This window comes from Pinus tabuliformis, chromosome 2_2, assembly GCF_031772625.1.
Source record: "Pinus tabuliformis cultivar Carrire ecotype Pingquan chromosome 2_2, CPIR1, whole genome shotgun sequence".
NCBI lineage: Eukaryota > Viridiplantae > Streptophyta > Pinopsida > Pinales > Pinaceae > Pinus > Pinus tabuliformis.
This window is the reverse complement of record NC_142300.1, coordinates 1,137,781,703-1,137,802,069: the sequence shown is the minus strand read 5'-3', so window position 1 is coordinate 1,137,802,069 and position 20,367 is coordinate 1,137,781,703. Positions and strand designations below refer to the sequence as shown.

Below are 20,367 nucleotides of genomic sequence, written 5' to 3'. Positions count from 1 at the left end.
GAGAAACAAATAAAAAATTGTGTAACATCAACAGGCTTCGAGACCTTAGCATCTCGTGGCCTCTTTTGCTTTGGTGCTCTGGACTTGGCGCTGGCCACAGAAACATGGAACTCTGGGCATTCCCTTGTTTGAAGAGGCCAAACCTTTGAAAATCCCTAATGCACAAGAACCTTGAAAAGACCACCTGTGAGGGAAAAGGAGAGGATCGATATGCGAATTAAATAACCGCGGAAAATGAACCTCGAAGGGAAAAATATGTGAATCTATGGTTGGGCTTCGTCTGACATGTCAATCAAATGACCGTGGTATTGTTCTAAATCTATATCACAGATTGAGTCCAAGGTGAGTTGTTGTCCTCTTTATCTTGTGTGAGTCTCTCTCCTCTCCACGTTGTTGCGAAGCTGTTCTACGATGCTTCTGAATCTCTAGACTCAGGCAACCATTTTTGTAGGAGAATTTAGTTCATCATGGGAAAGGAGAAAACCCATATCAACATTGTGGTTATTGGCCATGTCGACTCCAATAAGTCAACAACCACTGGGCATTTGATCTACAAGCTTGTGACTGAACTCTTTGAGAAAGAAGCTACCAAGATGAACAAGAGTTCATTCAAGTATGCTTGGGTTCTTGACAAGCTCAAGGTTGAATGTGAACGTGGTATCACAATTGATATTGCACTATGGAAGTTTGAGACAACCAAATACTACTGCACTATGATTGATGCCCCTAGCCATCGTAACTTTATCAAGAACATGATTACGAGAACATCTCAGGCTGATTGTACAGTTTTGAGCAGATTATCACACAGAAATGACTAAGTGAAACAACTAAGCACATTCAGAATGGCAGGACAGAAATGGCACCAATAATGCTGAGTGAAGGAGCGTTTCTCTGCATAGCAATGAAATAGGAGAATATATGGACCAGAAGGTCATAACTGATCGCCAGTGTGGCAAAGAAGGCAGAGATACGTTATGAAATGGATTGTTAGACCTGTGTTATATAAGAAAATGCTTCTATTAAAGTGGCACAACTCCTTCAACGTAGAGCTCAAGAGCAAAATTTCAGCCAATTAACTGCAGACTACAGAGTTTTTGTAAAGGAGATGCTTTTGACACGGAGCAGAAATGGAAAAACTGACATGCACAGAGAGCCCACAAAACCTATGGCTCAAATATTAGCAGGACAAGAAATCACCTGCTCTGATACCATGTTAAACACACACATGGAAACAACATAATATTAAAGATAAGCAAGAGAGTTCATCTATTATTTGACAATGATATACATTTATAATACATACGTGTGAGTGTTGGGTTCCATATCACAAGGTCTCTTGGACTTGCTTAGTCTATTTGGCTTTCACACCAACCCTTAGAGGATTAGGTGTCCAAAAAACATCATAAGAGCACACCATATCAACCATAGACCCATTGGCACTGTAGAAGCATTTAATAAGATACTAGAGAACACTAACGAAGGTTTGCAATACACAAAGAAATGACTAGGATGTGCACGTACCCATGGTGCTATGGGCTTACAGAACAACTTGTAAGAAGTTGACTGGACAAATGCCTTTTAGGCTGGTTTATGGTGTTGAAGTTGTGATGCCAATGGAATACATTGTACCTAGTCTACGCATAGCGGCATTCACAGGAATGGCGGATCATGGAGCCATGGAAGAGAGTCTCGTGCAGTTGGCAGAACTGGAAGAAGATAGGTTTCTGGCTGGAATCCATCAACAAGTTCAAAAGGAATACGAAAAATCATGGTGCGATTGGTACATCAAACTACGCACCTTCAAGGTAAATGATTTAGTGTTATTATATGACAACAAGTTTGATAAATTCCTAGGAAAATTTTGGATGCATTGGCTAGGTCCCTATATCATCAAGGAGATTACTGATGGTGGAGCAGTTCAGTTGGTGAAGTTGAATCGAGAGCCATTCCCAGGAAAGGTGAATGGTAGCCGATTGAAGTTGTACACTGGGGATCCGACCAGATGACTATATGCAGGAAGCATAATCTTAGCACCCCGGGAAACTGAAAGGAGGTGTAGGACTATAAACTACACTGCCTTGGTTGTAATGTTGCGCAGTTGGGGTATTGCGCGAAATGTAGGAGTATCACAGTGTCAGTAGAAGCGCGAGGGGAGCTGCGCTATTGAATGAGAGACCACGCAGGGCAGCTAGAAAGATATTGTTATCGTCATTGTTCATGACTTAACATTGGGAAAATGGCTAAATGGAGTGGGAGGGCGACAATTAAGTTGGAATTTAAGAGCAAGATCTTTGAAAATATACCGCCACTCTAGCATTTATGAATAGATTTTGAGGGGAACGATCGGATTCAAATTCGAAATTGTTTATAAATTACAGATAGCCGACCAATGAAAAGCACTTGGCATTTTGAGAATTGAGGTGTTGAGCTATCAAGCGTGCATGAACCTTGATTATTTCGAGGCTTTGGCAGTCAGGTCAGTGTTTGAGAAATTTCCGAAGGAAACTTAGGAGCTCTTAACTAGCATTATGCCGACACCCATGGAGACTGCAAGTGTTGGAGAAGTGATGGTAGCTGAGGGAGCTTCCCCAAAGGTAGCGAGTGTAGAGGTACCTACACAAGTACCCAAATTTCCTAGGTCGCCCAAATCGAGACCTACGCCACCCAAAGAGGGTCCCAAGACAAAGAAGGATAAGCAGAAAGCAACACAGTCGATGCGTGAGTCGCCAAGGAAACACCAGAAGAATTAAAAGCCTACTGCACAGCAGAAGGGAAAGGTAGTATACCTAGAACCTAACAAGGACATACAGGATGTTGGTGTGGGAATGGTAGATATTGACATGGGAGCAAAAAAAATTGACGTTGAGGGGGCAGACCCTATTTCCAAGCTGCCACCATATGTCCCTTCGCACCGAGGCTAGGCAAAGGTACCGAAGGACATCGATGAGAACAAAATCATGCTTTTCACCCCATTGCTGCCAGAAAAATCACATTCGAAGTACTGCACTTAGCATGTGTCCCCCTTTTTAAGCTGGAGGATTAGGATTTGGTAGATACAGAGCACTTTCCCCACTTGGTGATTGATACATTCATGCACTACATCTTCTATAAAGACTCTGGTGTGACCATGCTAGAGGCGAGATAGTGGATGAAAGGGGTAGACAAGGTAGGACTGCTGAACCTGCTATGGGTGTCACATTACAACTGCATGCCCATAACTCTGATAGTGATCAAGCAGCTGTTATGCTTAGTGCACGATGGGTGCCTGTGGTTAGGAGATCTGATACCAATCACTGACATGCTGATCCATAGGATCACTTTGCTCCCACATTTAGGCTTCAATCCAGCCATGGAATTTGGCGAAAAGACGGGTGAGCGTGACCTCGCCGAGTGAATTAAGGACAAGTTCAAGCTTGCCAAGAAGTCATGCGGCTACTCCATCTCCAACATAACCGACCTTGCAGTTAAAGTAGCCACCTAGATCTTAGCAGGGAAAATCATGAGGAAGTGTTGAGCAGATGAAGTGGCAGCACCAGTTGTATCTTTAGCAGCCCAGTGTGCAGAGGGCATACAATTTAATTGGGCATGCTAGCTCTGCAGTGAGTTCCTTGCAAACTATAGAGAATTGAAAGACCAAAGCAAGACATTCCTCTATGCATGGTTGTTACTGGTGGTTGTACTAGTTGAATGGGACTTACTGGAGGATAGTCAATTTCCTCAAATTGCACCAGAGCTACCAAAACTAATGAAGTTCGCCTCGGTCTGGGCCACAAAGGACCCCCAAAGGGTCAAGGAAAACAAGATATTATGGATTCTCATGGAATCAAGAATCCACACCACAATCAACCACAAGCCACGACTCTCACCGACTGTCTTTGAGAAATTGTCTGAATATGTGGAGTTCAAGGGGAACTTCCACTGCGTTTCCATCAGAGCATGGAACGACCCCACACAAAAATGGTATGATATTTCCTACCTGGTGATGAATGATGCAGTCGCCATGGTTCTAGAGAGTTGGCTGGTAGAATGGCATAAGGCCTCAAACTTATTAGCTGGGTCTAGTAAGTCTGACATGAAGCAGAATAAGGAAGAGGCTAGGCTAAAGATAGAGCATTTGGTCGAAAAATGGAGGAAGGAAGCTGAGGACAAAGCCAAAGCAGAGTGTGCGACCAAAACGTAGGTAGAAGGGGAGGATGAAGAGGATGACTGTGACTCTGATAGGAGTCAGAAGTCACCTTCTTCACAAATAGATGAGGAGGAGCATTGCTCAAAGAAGGGAGGAGTGGACCTCGAGACTACTCCATTTCGGGTTAAGTGCACAAGGGAGGAGGACAAAGAAGGGTTGTGGAAGAAATCTAAGGCAAGTAAATCATCCCTGGACCCAATCACCTTGATAGAGGGTGATTTGAATGATATCAGTGATACAGTGAGGGACACGACCATGGAACAACCACAATAGTTCGAGTAGCAGTAGAAATAGGCCTTGGTCGCCATTCAAATGGGTCTGCACAAGCTGCAAATCCATGCTACTCAAGTGTAGACCAATGTAGGTCAGGGTAGCATGATGTTGAGCAGTTTGCCACCTGGAACGTTAGATGCAGTAGATATGGTCCATTCAATGGATCCTCGGACTGTCGTACTACCAGATGGCGCATTGACCGCAGAAACAGAGGCTAACAAGGCTATTGTTAGTGCCATCAAGAAAGTCAGGTTAAACTTGGTTGCGCTTCCAAGTGAAGCCCTTAACACCCTACTAGATGGTGTGATTGTTGAAATATGAGCTTGGGAACAATGCGCTTTGAATGTTATCAGCGAAAAATCATCTGTGATTGATCTTCTTAATAAGATCACAGAAAACAATGAGCGCATAATAGCTATGATGGCTAAGGTAGGGTAGACTATTCCAGAGTTGAAAATCCTCGAAGATGTGCCAGTCGTCGCAAGGATCTGGAAGCTCGTTGCAGGTGTGCACGAGGCACGAACAAAGCTGGATAAGGTTAAGTTTGAACGAAACCTTAAGATCATGGAACTTGAGTTAAGGGCCCAACCTTTGACTCCACTAGTAGTCAGATAGTAGTGCGAGACCGCTGTTAAAGATGCCATTGCAACTATTGACACCGCAGTGAAGGATTGCACTATGCTCTTCGAGCTTGCGCTCGAAGTAGTTACCAATTTGCAGGAAGATCCCAACCTGTAAAGACTAGCAACTGAGGCATGGGAGTTATAGCAGAGGTACAACGAGATCAAAGTGATGGTGTGCACCATTTCCATCATGCAGAGGTTGGTGAATTTGCAGGAAGTGAAGGCACTAAAGTTGTTGGGTAGCGTAGGCCTGCGTAACAGTTTTGGGGCTCAAAGCCCGCAATTTTGGGTAAAGAGTATGGTAAAGACTCTGTGAAGTGCGCGGAGCGTGAATTGTAAGAAGTCAAGTCAAAGGGTTGTCCGCCCGAAATAATGTAAAATAATAAGAAGTAAGTCGGCCTACCCATGGTCGACGGACCAGGGGCATGTATAAGTAGAGCAAGGTTCTGTGGTTAGAAGTCAGTTTTTGGAATGTATTTTTTTGGATCTCGAATGTAATGGGTGTATGAAGAGAGAAGTCTTGAAGCATCTGTAAGTCTGAGTCAAGGGTGTTGGTAGATAGATAGAGGCTCTGCAGCTGTGTGCGTAGAGGCCTCGTAGAGTCCACAACTGTGTGCGCAGACACCTACAGCTGAGTGCGCAAGGTGGATTTGGTTAATTTATAGTTTAAATATCTGTTTGATCTGTACGCTTATGCTTATGTTGTGAGTTTATGCAAACCTATAACATTTATGGGTGCGCGCATTGGTTATCTCTATTAAATGTTTGCTTAAAGACCGTAAGAAGTAGATCTGATCTATAACAAACTCAGTATTAATAAGTAGTAAGGATTTGCCTTGTTTTGGGTCTACGTAGAAGCAGAGTGGTGCGAGGCCATAAAACAGTGCACGAATCCTCCATACCACATCAAGACATCCCAAGGGTACGGAAACCTAGTTCCAGCACCATCCCCTGCCACCTTGGGTGAGACCTTAGTCTGTGCTCTGCGGACTGTTGCCAAAAGGGCTGATAGCTGCAGGATTTGTTTGGCTAATAACTCTTCTGAACCTCGGTTAGGCCCTTATAAGCCAACAAAAGGAATAGGTGGATGTAGCTCAACGCAAGGAGGTAGTACTGAAGGCCAGATTGGGGCCTTGGCTAGAGGAAGCCTATGCACTCACTGCCTCCATTGAGGGGAAATTAGCCAGTCTATAGGCACCACAACAAAAAATACATGTAGATAACACAGAACCAATGACGGAGCAGCTGATCGAGCAGGTTAAGCAGGCAGCAACACAGTGTACCACCGAGGTTGTATTAATATAGGTGGATTTGGGAGGTCTTCGTGACAAGATCTTCACACCAGCCGAGTGACTCGGGGCGAGTCACTAGATTTGTGTTGGGCGCTTGTTGGGAACGGGCCCCCTAGGGTCAATTTTTGGGTTAAAAGCCCAAGTTTAGGGGCTAAAGGCCCACGTTTTGTATAAAGAATGTAAAGTCTCTGCATTTTTTGGTCGCGGTTTGCAAAGGTGTAAACAATAAAAAAGGTTTCTTCCCTTAGTTTAGGTAGCCTGTGTTGGTTTGATGAGATCCACCCTTGGTCTATGGGCCATGGGAATGTATAAGAAGGGAGTCTTAGAAGAGTCTAAGGTAGTTTTAGTTCACTTCTTAATAATCTTTTTGTAAATTGATCAATGTAATGGGTCTGTGAGAGCTAAGAGTGAAGAGTCTTTGTATAGGAAGAGGCTCTGCAGTTGAGTGCACAGAGGCCTAGGGTAGAAGTCCACAACTAAGTGCATAGACCCCTGCAAATGTATGCACAAGGAAGTTAGAGTTTGTACTGGAGATCTAAACCATCAATAAAGAGAATTACTTTGGAGATATCTATGTATGAGCTATTTTACTTCTGTTATGAATGTTTGCGGTTATGTTATGTTGAATACTGGGTTTATAATTTAATGCTATATTGATGTGCAAATCTGTGTTTTACTTTATTATATGAACAAAAGTAAGAATATATGTTTACGTGAAAATAATCATATTGCATGTTGAATTTATCCAATACTTAAGCTAATCGGCGTAAATACAATAGTAAGAGCAATTGCAGAGGTGCATAAGTGTCTGGATCGCCTATTTAGGGCACGCAAAAGATAGTCATAGACCTTCGTAGAGGTCTAGTAGAAAACTAAGGGAAGTGTATCGATAAACCCTAAAAGGCTTATCGATCTACATGAAGGAAGGGTTACGGCATAAAGCGACATCACTGCCATCTCAGGGTGTAGAAACTTGGTTCCTACCCCCCCATACTGCTTTGGGGGAGACTTCAGTCCACGCTCCGTAGATTTATTCCGAAAAGTCCATTAGTGTAGGGATTTGATTCGCTAATTAACGTTGAACCTAGGTCAGGGGCCATCAAGCCAACATCCTTCCATCTAAGATTCATGATAAGTTTCTTGTTACATTCTGCCTGATGTGCATTGTATTAAACAAATGAACAATTTCTAGGTGCTCATAGTAGGGGAGTCTATTGAATTTCTCAGGGTAACTTTTCATTCCTCGTGGAAGTGTACTATTATTAATGCCTTGATGACCTACAACGTGAATCATAGTTAAATATATTAGAACAAAAATATAACCTGTCAATTAGTATAGTGAAGTGTTGGAGCCTTCATTAATTTTGAATGATTTTGACCAGTTTTGACTGACCGAAGTGTGGGAAAGGACAAATGGCAGCAACAGTTGGGTGGCAGAACGAACAGTTGCAGGGGAGTGATGGCAAGGTGGTAATAGAAGGCAAAGGCAGCTGAGGAGATGGGAAGGTGCAAAAGCAACTAAGAGAGCAAGAAGCCGAGCGAGAACTGGCAGTCCAAGCAGCGGGGAAGGATATAAAAGGGGAAGAATAGGAAGGAAGAAGGTTGTTGTTGAACCTGCCAGAGGAAGAAGGAGGTGGTTACAGAAGAGGTACACAGGTACCGATGCTAAGCAGGGGGAACTAGAATCCGAGGGACTGGTTTGTGGAGCTGATATGACCAAGCTACTAAGTCGAGTATTCTATGTATTGTTTATGGCGAAATGTCAGATTTTGTTGTATTCTGTTATGCTAAGTTAATATAAACAAAGCTGATGGTTGTTGAGACTTTTAATGTATTGAGCATCGTGCTTTGTGAGCCTATTAAAATTTTAAATAGTCTACCTGTTGCATGTAAATGGTGATTCATAGATTGATGCAAGGGTGTTGTTAGTTCTGTGTTGTTTATGATGGATCTATGTGTGTGAGTTATGGGTAATGTTATCTTTGCTTCATGTACTATGGATGCATATGTGTGTTATCGCTTGTGTTTGATTGATATTCTCTCGACCCCATGCTGAACCCTTATCCCTTTTGGTCACGGCGTGCTTTGGGTGAGACTCCTTTCCCTTTGGGGTGAGGTGAAAATGCCAACACTGTCTTAGAATACAACAGACCACTGCTGGCCTTCTGTGCTTGAACCCAAGGTTTTTTCCCTGATGACTCTTTTGAGCCAACAATTGGTTCTGTTGCCGGGACCCGAATTTAATAGAACTAGTTCAAAATATGGTGTCAAGGGTATTTAAAAGAGAGATCAAAGATTGGTGGAATCACAAAGTAGATCAATTTGTGGTAGAAAGAGCTTCCCATAGGAATCAACTGATCGATAAGGTATGTGAGGGGATTTTATACGCTGATAGCTCAGATGACCAGTACAAAATTTTCTGGTGCAACTTCTTTGAGGACCTATACAATTGGTTGAGGGAGCTAAAGAGGTAGAGTTAGTCAAGTGGCTCGGCGACAGCCCGCCATAGTTGGACTTTGTCTGACACTGTGTTATGACAAGAGCTGGATAAGGATCGGAGGAGAGAAGTTGATTCGGGGTGAAGACTACAATGGAGGGGTACGTGGTTGAGTTCGCTGCGGAGAGCTACAAGTCCTTCTCAAAGGAAGATGTTGTGTTCAACGCCGAGCTAAGGGGGGAGTTGATAAGGGAAGTCCTGACATGGATTAAGATGTTTTTGGTAGAAGAAGGATTGCTACCTTTATCCACTGTCGGGATGGAATCATAAAACTCCAGTATCAGGGGAAGGAATTAAAGGTGGAAATGCTTCCTACAAGGGGATAGGGATGTTGTGAGGGGATGGATGCAGAAGGATTGAAGAGAGATAGGGATGTTAGAGAATAGAGGAGGGTGCTTCTAGTGGAAAAATGGCAGGCAAGAGAAACTCAGGCTTTAGGGAAAAGAAGGAGGGGGTCTTGCCAAATAGGAGTGGTGATGGGAAAACCTGTTGGCATTATGATGCATGTGTTGTACTTGATGGAAACCCTCTCATAGAAGATCATCTCACTTGTATACATTCAGATGAATCTACAGAAGAAATATCAGATGCGACAGAGTGCATGGGTTGCCGGACAACACAAAGGGATCAGATGACAGTTCACAAGTAAAGTTTGCCATCAAGTCCAAAGGGGGAGATTGTTGGCATTATGGATAAAGTGTTGTCCTTGATGGCAAACCATTCAGGTGATAGATCACAGTACTTCAAGTCAGCAGCAGAGATTGATGATCAGCTATCAAATATTGAAGAAAATAAGGGGTATGCAGGTACACCTTACAGAAGGTGCATACACGCAGGCCTGTGTTACATAAAGTGCGTACATACCCGCAGTTATCCCCTTCAGGAGGTGTGTACCCCCAGTTCACTTACTTCAAGGCAGAGAAAAGCACACGTGGGGTTTCTTATGTTTAACCCTTGGTATTTAGCCGACGGTATTGTGTTATTATGGTTTTGGCCCGTGGTATTGATCCATGATTTGAGGAAGAGCTTACCTATATAAAGCAAAGGAGATCATTTGGCTTGAGTATGCTTTTGGGTTGAACATCTTATGGGAGCTATATCTGAAATACTATGATCTCTTGGGAGTAATTTCTAGATCTAAATAAGGCGAATCTACTGATGGGTTGAGATCTCTTCGGCGCATGATCAGATCTGTAGATCTGACAGTCTGGGTTATTCTTGAAGTCTTGAAATTATCTATACCTGCAGGTACGCAAGTGCAGTGAAATAAAAGTGCGGAGATACGCAGGCGCAGAAGTGCTGCAGGTGCACAGATACGCAGAACCAGAAGCGCTGCAGTTGTGGAGGTGCGCAGGAAGTTCAGTGGACACAGAGTGCAGGTACGCAGGAAGTCTTTGAGGCACAGTGCGTGGGTACGCAGGTGCTCAGTTGGGAACAGTGCGTACTGTACACAGGCATTACATGGGTGAAGCTGCGTACTTCTCTTGAAATATATTTAGCTGTCCATGTTTATCATTGCTGTGTTCTGGGTTTTGAAGTGATGTCTGGTTTCTGATATTATGACAGTATTCTGAGAAGTGATAGAGTATGTTTCAGTTTTGATAGATGAATGGATCGGGTTCATAATGACTTATCTTCATGTGATCTGAGGGACTAGATCTGGTTGATGACTCACTTGTATATGCGCTTGGGGGATTCAGAAGCTTGTTTATGTTGTTGTTGGGTCCAGTATGAAAATTGGATGAAATGTGGCCTTTCAGATTATGTGTTGTGCTTCAGTATATCCAGTCTGAAAATTGATGAAACATGGTACCTGGAGGAGAGAAGATTGTAGGTCAGCACCTACGTACTAGTATCTAAGCTAGTACAAGAGCTAAAGGAAATCTTTGGAGCATTGTAGTAGGTAGCAGCCTGCGTACTAGTAAATGGATCGGCTAGTACAAGAGCAAAGGGGGTTGTAGCTCCCGTACTGGTATAAGACTGCACCAGTACAAACATTGTAAAAGGATTTTCTTATTAAGAAGAAGATTGAGATGACTTGCAGCAGGTGGTTTTCTCCCGCATTGGGTTTCCACCTTATATCATGGTGTTCATGTGTGTGTCTTATGTGTGATGATCTATTCCATGTTACTGCATCTGTTAACTGATAATATGATTGATAATGTTCTAACACACTCATTGAAGATCAATTAACTTAATCACAAGAAGTTGTGGAAGTAGCATATATGAATCTGATTATGGAAATGGAAAAAGTTTTATTAATGTGATAATACTGATTCACCCCCCCTCTCAGTATTATTTCCAACAATTGGTATCAGAGCAGGTCCTTTGATAGAAGCTTGATCGCTTGAAGGAGATCCGTGGAACAATTGGAAAGAAGCTTAAGAAGAAAGCATCTAAGAAAAAGAAGTCATCTTAGAAGAACTATGACCGTGGGAGAATCGATTGGGGATTAGGCATAAGAAGCTCTTCAGATTCGGAATCAGATTCAGAATCATTATCAGGTATGAATGTGTTATCCTCTGATGTTCCATCTATATTTCCTTGTGAAAGAGATGGAAGTGATAGTGAAACTACTGAACTTGCTCTTATGGGTGAACAAGAAAGATATCAAATAGAGGCAGAATTTAAAAGGCTGACAGACAAAATTAGAGATCAACAAGAAATATTGAACAAAAGGGAATGTGACTTCAAAGAAGAAGCTACCAAACTAAAAGCCCAACTAGAAGAAGGAAACAAGGTAAGAAAACTACTCAAAGACAAGGAAGACCAATGTCAAAAATTGCAACATGAAGTGACATCATTAAGAAAAGAAGTCAACGAAAGAAGCACAACCATCAAGAAACTCAAAGATAGATCCAGTTACTATGAAAATCTTGAAGCTACAATCCTCTCACTAAAGAGAGATCTTGAAGAATCAAAGAAGCAGAATGAAGATCTACATCAAGCAATTGAAAAACAAGACAACAAAGTCATCAACTTAAAATCCCAGCTGGAATGTGCCTTCCGAGTTCGTGAAATGCAGCAGGATCTGAATGAAGAACAAGAAAAGGAGATTCTCAAACTAAGGGAAAAAATGGAAGAAGGAAGAAAAGTTGAAGAAGATTTGAGAAAGAAATCTCTTGAAAAGGAAGAACAGCTTCAGGTTGAGGTAAATATCTTGAAAGGTAAAATAGAAGAAAAGGATAAGCTTTTACGATTTCAAGATAGCTCTAAAGTCTTGGATGATATTCTTAGTAGTCAAAGGTCTCCTGCTATAAAGACTGGTCTTGGTTTCCATGAATCTGTTGAAGGTGAATCTAGTTCACAAGGTGAGGCAAGGAATTCTAAAGAGAAATCTAAACTGATCAATGAAGAAATGAAAGATCAATCTCATCATCAACCAAGGAAAGAAATTCCTCAAAGAAAATCCTTTACTCCTCCTATGAATAATGTTATGTTATGTATGTCATAATCTTGGACATGTTGCAGCTAGATGTAGAAGAAGAAGAGTTCAAGACCATTATGTAGACAAGTCATCTCAATCAAGGTACTTTTATGGATATTGCTTTGCTTGCAATATGTTTGGTCACAAAGCTGCTGATTGTTACAGGAGGAATATGAAACATGTAAGATGTTATGCATGTAACAAGCTTGGACATATAGCTAAGGAATGCAGGAACAAAGTGTGGGCACCATATCAAAAGGAGAAAATGTCATCATCACGCTTGAAGATATGGAGGAAAAAGGAAGTACAGTCAGAAAAAGGTGGCACAGCACAATGTACAGACATACCAGAATCAGAGGGAGCTGAAAGTACAAAACTTCAGTGTCCTGAATCTCATATGCAAACTCCATAAAGGGAAGTCGCATATATACGCGAGTTGGATACTGCACAATCGCGTATATGATTGTTTGAAGAAAGGCAGTAGGGAAAGTAAAGTTGATCTATGAAGAATGATCTCTCGAGCACAAGATCAAATCTGGGCATTAGACTAACTGTAGCACATGGTGAACTGCCAATTCGGCCCTAATCAGAAGTACGCAGGTGATTAACGGTGCAAGTGCGTGGGTACGCAGAGCCGAAACAGGAGAACTGCGTGGGTACGCAGCACAACAGAGGTTCAGGTGTGTACGCACAGTAAAAGTACGTGGCGCGATAGTATCTTGAGTGCGTGGCTACAGTAGTAGTACGCGGTGCGATAGTGTCTATGGGTGCGTACCTACAGTAACAGTACACAGCGAGATTGAAGAAACAGTGCATGGGTACACATTGCAGCAGAAGGCTCTCTGCGGGTATATGCAGGGGAGCAGAAGGTGAAGTGCGTGGCTACGCAAGGCAGATAAAGAAAAACTACGTACCTGTCTTAAGGCAGTTATTGGCTGACTCTTCTTATTGATATGCATGATCATATCTGACAGATGGCACCAGTTTAGGGGGAGCATATATTCTTAATGCATTGTTGGCATTATGGTCCTTGATGACGATGCTTATGATTCATCTTGCTATGGTTATGAGTTGTTCACATGGTTCTTGGATCAGATTTGTGGTTGATTCTCTAATGGCGCTTGCATGGAGCCTTTATTGTTCTTGGCACATATATGGATGAGGATTGTTGGCTGGATTCATGGTTGATTATTCAAAGTTGCATTGTTGGAGACATGATGATGATAAACTCTTACCTATATGATGATAGGTTGTTTCGTACATATGTTGATTGATGCAGATATTCCCAAATGATGATACTTGAATGAGTTGATGCAGACATACCTTGATGATTCATGCACTAATGCAAGTTGCTGATCTAGTTGTTGTTGACAGATACTATGGAGCAGATCATACAGTGTTGTTGTTGATGCTTATCTTAGGTGATTGGTCTCTGTTATGAATATCATATCACGACTCATGATGTAATAGTATGTCTCTATCTATTGTAGTCATCTCTTCGGGTCATGTAACGACCTATGTTGGTTTCCCCACTATGCCTGGGATGAAGATGTAATGAATTTATTTCCTGATGTATCCCCACTTGATCGGGTGATGGATGTATTGAGTCTTTTGGTGATAGGAAGGTCATTTATGATATATAGAGTCATGTTCTTCTTGTAGAACATCTTTTTGCAGTCAGGGGGAGCTTGAGCATGAACAACACTATATAGCAGAGCAGACATCTCAGCTTGTTCTCAGAAAGAGAATTATCAGATTGGAGCACCATGGCATATACAAAAGGGGGAGTTCATTCAGAGACTTCAGCAGATCTGGTTTATAGTCAAGGAGAGTATGTTCTTAGGGGGAGCATAACCCTTTGCCCTTGATGTCAAAGGGGGAGAGTGATTTGGTGTTGTTGCCATCAAGTCCAAAGGGGGAGATTGTTGGCATTATGATGCATGTGTTGTACTTGATGGAAACCCTCTCATAGAAGATCATCTCACTTGTATACATTCAGATGAATCTACAAAAGAAATATCAGATGTGACAGAGTGCATGGGTTACCGGACAGCACAAAGGGATCAGATGACAGTTCACAAGTAAGCTTTGCCATCAAGTCCAAAGGGGGATATTGTTGGCATTATGGCTAAAGTGTTGTCCTTGATGGCAACCCATTCAGGTGATAGATCACAGTACTTCAAGTCAGCAGCAGAGATTGATGATCAGCTATCAAATATTGAAGAAAATAAGGGGTACGCAGGTACACCTTACAAAAGGTGCGTACATGCAGGCCTGTGTTACATAAAGTGCGTACATACCCGCAGTTATCCCCTTCAGGAGGTGCGTACCCCCAGTTCACTTACTTCAAGGCAGAGAAAAGCACACGTGGGGTTTCTTATGTTTAACCCTTGGTATTTAGCCGACGGTATTGTGTTATTATGGTTTTGGCCCGTGGTATTGATCCATGATTTGAGGAAGAGCTTGCCTATATAAAGCAAAGGAGATCATTTGGCTTGAGTATGCTTTTGGGTTGAACATCTTATGGGAGCTAGATCTGAAATACTATGATCTCTTGGGAGTAATGTCTAGATCTAAATAAGGCGAATCTACTGATGGGTTGAGATCTCTTCGGCGCATGATCAGATCTGTAGATCTGACAGTCTGGGTTATTCTTGAAGTCTTGAAATTATCTATACCCGCAGGTACGCAAGTGCAGTGAAAGAAAAGTGCGGAGATACGCAGGTGCAGAAGTGCTGCAGGTGCGCAGATACGCAGGCCCAGAAGCGCTGCAGTTGCGGAGGTGCGCAGGAAGTTCAGTGGACACAGAGCGCAGGTACGCAGGAAGTCTTTGAGGCACAGTGCGTGGGTACGCAGGTGCTCAGTTGGGAACAATGCGTACTATACGCAGGCATTACATGGGTGAAGCTGCATACTTCTCTTGAAATATATTTAGCTGTCCATGTTTATCATTGCTGTGTTCTGGGTTTTGAAGTGATGTCTGGTTTCTGATATTATGACAGTATTCTGAGAAGTGATAGAGTATGTTTCAGTTTTGATAGATGAATGGATCGAGTTCATAATGACTTATCTTCATGTGATCTGATGGACTAGATCTGGTTGATGACTCACTTGTATATGTTCTTGGGGGATTCAGAAGCTTGTTTATGTTGTTGTTGGGTCCAGTATGAAAATTGGATGAAATGTGGCCTTTCATATTATGTGTTGTGCTTCAGTGTATCCAGTCTGAAAATTGATGAAACGTGGTACCTAGAGGAGAGAATATTGTAGGTCAGCACCTACGTACTAGTATCTAAGCTAGTACAAGAGCTAAAGGAAATCTTTGGAGCATTGTAGCAGGTAGCAGCCTGCGTACTAGTAAATGGATCGGCTAGTACAAGAGCAAAGGGGGTTGTAGCTCCCGTACTGGTATAAGACTGCACCGGTACAAACATTGTAAAAGGATTTTCTTATTAAGAAGAAGATTGAGATGACTTGCAGCAGGTGGTTTTCTCCCGCATTGGGTTTCCACCTTATATCATGGTGTTCATGTGTGTGCCTTATGTGTGATGATCTATTCCATGTTACTGCATCTGTTAACTGATAATATGATTGATAATGTTCTAATGCACTCATTGAAGATCAATTAACTTAATCATAAGAAGTTGTGGAAGTAGCATATATGAATCTGATTATGGAAATGGAAAAAGTTTTATTAATGTGATAATACTGATTCACCCCCCTTCTCAGTATTATTTCCAACAAAACCCCGAGTTGAGATGAAGGGAGAGGACAATGCTAGGAAACCCAAATGTTGGAAGAAGGTATGTTGGAATCGAGAAGAGGAGGAAGGATGTTTCTTGTATATTATGGAAATAGGATTGTAGAGCCTCTACTTTACACTTGATTATCCATCATTACCTACAGTTTTCCCTCATTCATCTCTCTCTTTTGCTTCATTTTCCTTGCAAACCAACCCAGATCATTACATTTAATGTCTTTAAGCATGATTAAGGAATTTTTCTAATGTGTGACTGTTTTGTTTAGATTTTGACATATTTACAGGAATTCCGCAGCCATCTGATGATTCCGTAGCCTTTTTGTTAATCTCAAGGTTCCACGTGTCATTTTGCCAAACGAGCCACATGGGCACTTAGGAATCAAGGTGCTCGAGGTTCCTGTGCTATTGGTTCAGCCAGCCACGTCATCTGTACCTCCGGTTAACGAGGGTCAAGTTACGGTCAACAAAGGCAGCTTAACGGTGATGCGTAAGCTATTGGGTCACGTCAGTTCAAACGGTGAGTTGTCTGTCTTACGCAGGCTGTGGGGGACATAATCCAACTCTGGATTCAATGCCCATAATGACCAGAACCTCCAGTTCATCCACGAGGCTTATGACGTGTTATTGAACCTTAATTACGCATGACAGTTAGTTTATTTTTCAAGTTTTAGCTGTACGCATTAGGCCATCTTTCAGATGCCTATAAAAACTTGCGTCTGCGTACGCTTATGGTTACTTTTTAGTTGCTGTGTTTTATGAACTTGTTATCATTTTAGTGCATTCCAAGACTCTGTTTTAATAGTGTTGTTCTAGCACTCTTGACTGTAATTTTCTGCATATGGAGTAATAGAAGACAGCGTTGTTCTGAAGTTTTCAAATCCTTGAGTCTTCTTTGGGTATTATGAATGGAGGGCCCCTGTTCATGACTGCCCTTGTATAGTATTTCATGTTTATATTCTTGCTATTTCTTTATTTTCCATTCAGCATTTCCTTTTCTTGAAACATGTACAGCTTAATTTACTTTCATTGTTATTTCATTTGCAGCATTCATTTTGACTGATCAGATTTGTTTTTCTGCAGGTTTTTAAACCCGGGATTGTGTGTGTGTTTGTGTATTTGCTTTATATCTAGTGGTAGTTTCAGTTGACAGATTCAAAGTTGCTGCCTTTACTTTACTTTCATAGCTGATTTTTAGTTTAATTTCTCAAAGTTGTCTGCTAACATATGAATGATCTCTTTATCACAAATTGTTTATCTTTTAGAGATCGGAATACTAATAACTTACAGCTGGCTTTGAGTACTTTTTAGACTAATATTTAACTACTTTCTAATCGTGCTTTACATAGTACCATATGATAGAAGCAGAGAGTTAGAAAGAGCAAAACATTATAACTAGTCTTTAAAGTAGATTTTTCTCATTTTTGATCACTTTTCTAACTCATCTTTAGCTACTTCCTAATCGTGTTTTACACAGTACTATGTGTTAGAAGCAGGGAGTTAGGAAGAGATAAACATTATCATTGGTTTTTAAAGTGATTTTCTTACCTTTTATTTGCAGCAGCATGAATGGTGTCTAATTCCATTAGAAAGTGGTTCTTTGCTTTCAAGTCATTTCAAGTTATTTATTTCTTTCAAGCTTTTCCTTTTCAGCAAGTAGTTAGAAACCACTAATCACACACTCTCACTCATCTAGAACTCACCTTACACACACTATCACTCATCTGTTTATAAATCACCACTCCATCTTAGGAAGATAAATTAACCACAAACAACACCCCAAACGACAAAAAGCTCTAAGAGGTTGCTTAAGTACATATAGTACACCTTCACTTCATCAGCTTACGAGCCCCGGGTTGACAATTAATGACATCAATTTAGAAACACTAAATTGACTAAACAAGGATCACAACAGGAAACCAGAGGAGGACCATCTCGAGATGTTGTGGAAGTGGAATCGCAATAGGGAATGGATGGGGAATCCTCATTGAAGGTTGTAGAATTAGGATCGCAAGATTAACACCCATGTTGGCATGAAGACGATGATAATGTGGGTGATGGGATGAGGAGGTTGTTTGAAAAGGAACAAGCATCCATCAAAATTCAGCAGTCCCAACCCCGAAATATAAGTGGCATTTTCCCTGACCTTCCCCTGGTACTTTATCACAAACCAGAAGAATTTATCATTAACTTAGCCAAAGTGGCATGAGTATACAGTGTGCGGGAGAAATACAAGACTGGTCTCAATATTGGAAGTAATACGAGAACCGACTATAGCAGTAACATGGGACTACACAGATCCCTATAGTCAGGAAGAAAAGGTTTTGTGTTGTTAGCCCAAACTCAGATCAGTATGGCAGGATCATTTACTAGATATCCGGAATTTGCTGGAAAGGGGAATGAGAATGTGGAGCAACACTAGTGCCTCTGTGAAGCCATCTGGAGGGCCCATCGGACTCTAGATAATGTTCGGGCAGTGGAATTCTAGACCATGCTAAGAGAGCGGGCTCTACGATGGTTCATAAAGTGGGCGGAACAAAACCAGAACCCCACCATAGATGATATTAAGAGGGGATTTGTGCAGGAATTCAAGGTACTGCAGACAAATCAGCAGGGGTTATTAGAGCTGTGGGAAATTAAGCAGAGGGAGGGTGAGATGGCTTAGGAGCTCATTCAAAGGTTTAAGGATGCCATTGCCAAGCTGAGTTACACCTTGGACCCAAACCACTAGTGGGACTGGTTCATCAAGGAACTCTTGCCCTTGACCAAAACATTGCTGATACAACAGAAGATAGGAACCCTACACAATGAATTAGAGCAAGCCTCTTAGATAGAGGCAATGGCAGGATATCCACATGAATAATGGAGAGGCATGAGTCTACAAGATCTGGTGATCATAGGCCTGGAAAGCTAGATTGTGAACCTGATCGAGAAGTTGAGAGATCTCCAGCCCACACGACTAGCCAGGTCCAATGTTTGGTGCACCCATTGCCTGGTGGAAGGGCATGTTGCGATGGAGTGCCTGCGATTGTGGGGTATTAACCAAATGGGGGGGGGGGTGGTGGGGTCGTCAAGAACCCCTCCCACCACAGGAGTTGCAGAAATTAGAGCGCAAGGACCCTTCCCATGAAGAAATAACATAGACTTCTGTGAAATTTGTAGAATGTATGGACACCTGCCGCAGATGTGTCCAATTCTAAAAAAGTATTCTAATGTCCCCAATAACAACTACTGCGAGTTCTGCACATCAACCACTCATCACATTGATCAGTGTCGAGCACTGGATGCTCTAGCAGAAAGACTGGACAGATCCACATTCAGGGTCAATGAAGTGAGTCGAGGGGGGCGAGGAGGAAATGGATGTGGAGGAAGAACGAGAGGTAGAGGACCCTTAAGGTGCTACAATTGCGATTAGGAGGGACATGTCACAAGGGAATGCCCACTTCTGAGAAGACCATGGTGTTCACAGTTCAGAGTTAACACCCATGCGATAAAGGATTGCCCAAAGCTTATTGCGAAATGGGAAGAGAGAACCGGATAGCGAGGGGCCAACCTGGTGAATGGTGAGCCTCAGATCGACGAGGGTTTCCCCGTGACAAATATTAATATAGTCACCCGAGGAGGGAAGAATACATGGGAGGATCACCACACTGAGGAACCCTCCGTGATCGTTAAAGCAGCGTCACCATGAAGAGCATATCAACCCGAATGCCAAAAGCAGTATTATCAAGAAGCAACCAAATTTTTCAAGGGAATGACTGAAGATAGGGACACCCAAAGATTGCAAGTCCATGAGCCCACTCCCACCTAGCCCATTGGGGAATGGTTCAAGTTATTCTTGAAAATTTTTGAAGACGAGGTCATGCTAAAGGAATTACAGAAAAGCATAAAGGTTGCAGTATTTGTGGAAAAAGAAGAAGCGGAACAATGATGTGAAACCTAGCTAGAAAAAGCCTCTAGGAGAGTGAAGTGGAATAAGATAAGAAGTGGAAAAGGAATTATGAATAAATTCACAGGTGGAAAGATTCCAGATAAGGGACACCATGCTAGATTTAGGGTCAGATGTAAACATCCTACCCTGGAAGACCTGGGAGGCAATGGGGAAGCCACAACTGAAGTACTCGCCAATTAAATTAAGAATAGTGAATTAGTATTGTATATTTCCTATCGGGAGACTAGAAAATGTAGAGCTTGATGTGGTAGGGGTGAAAATGTAAACTGAGCTTGAAGTAATAGATATTATGAGGGATAAAGATCTGTATCCAACACTCTTGGGGACTGACTGGGCATACGAGAACTATGCTGTCGAAGA

At 42.1% G+C, this 20,367-nt stretch overlaps 1 pseudogene; it reads left to right on the top strand.

Annotated features, from left to right (window-relative positions):
* Positions 1-467: 467 nt before the first annotated feature.
* On the top strand, positions 468-818 carry LOC149197404 (elongation factor 1-alpha pseudogene; annotated as a pseudogene).
* Positions 819-20,367: the final 19,549 nt, after the last annotated feature.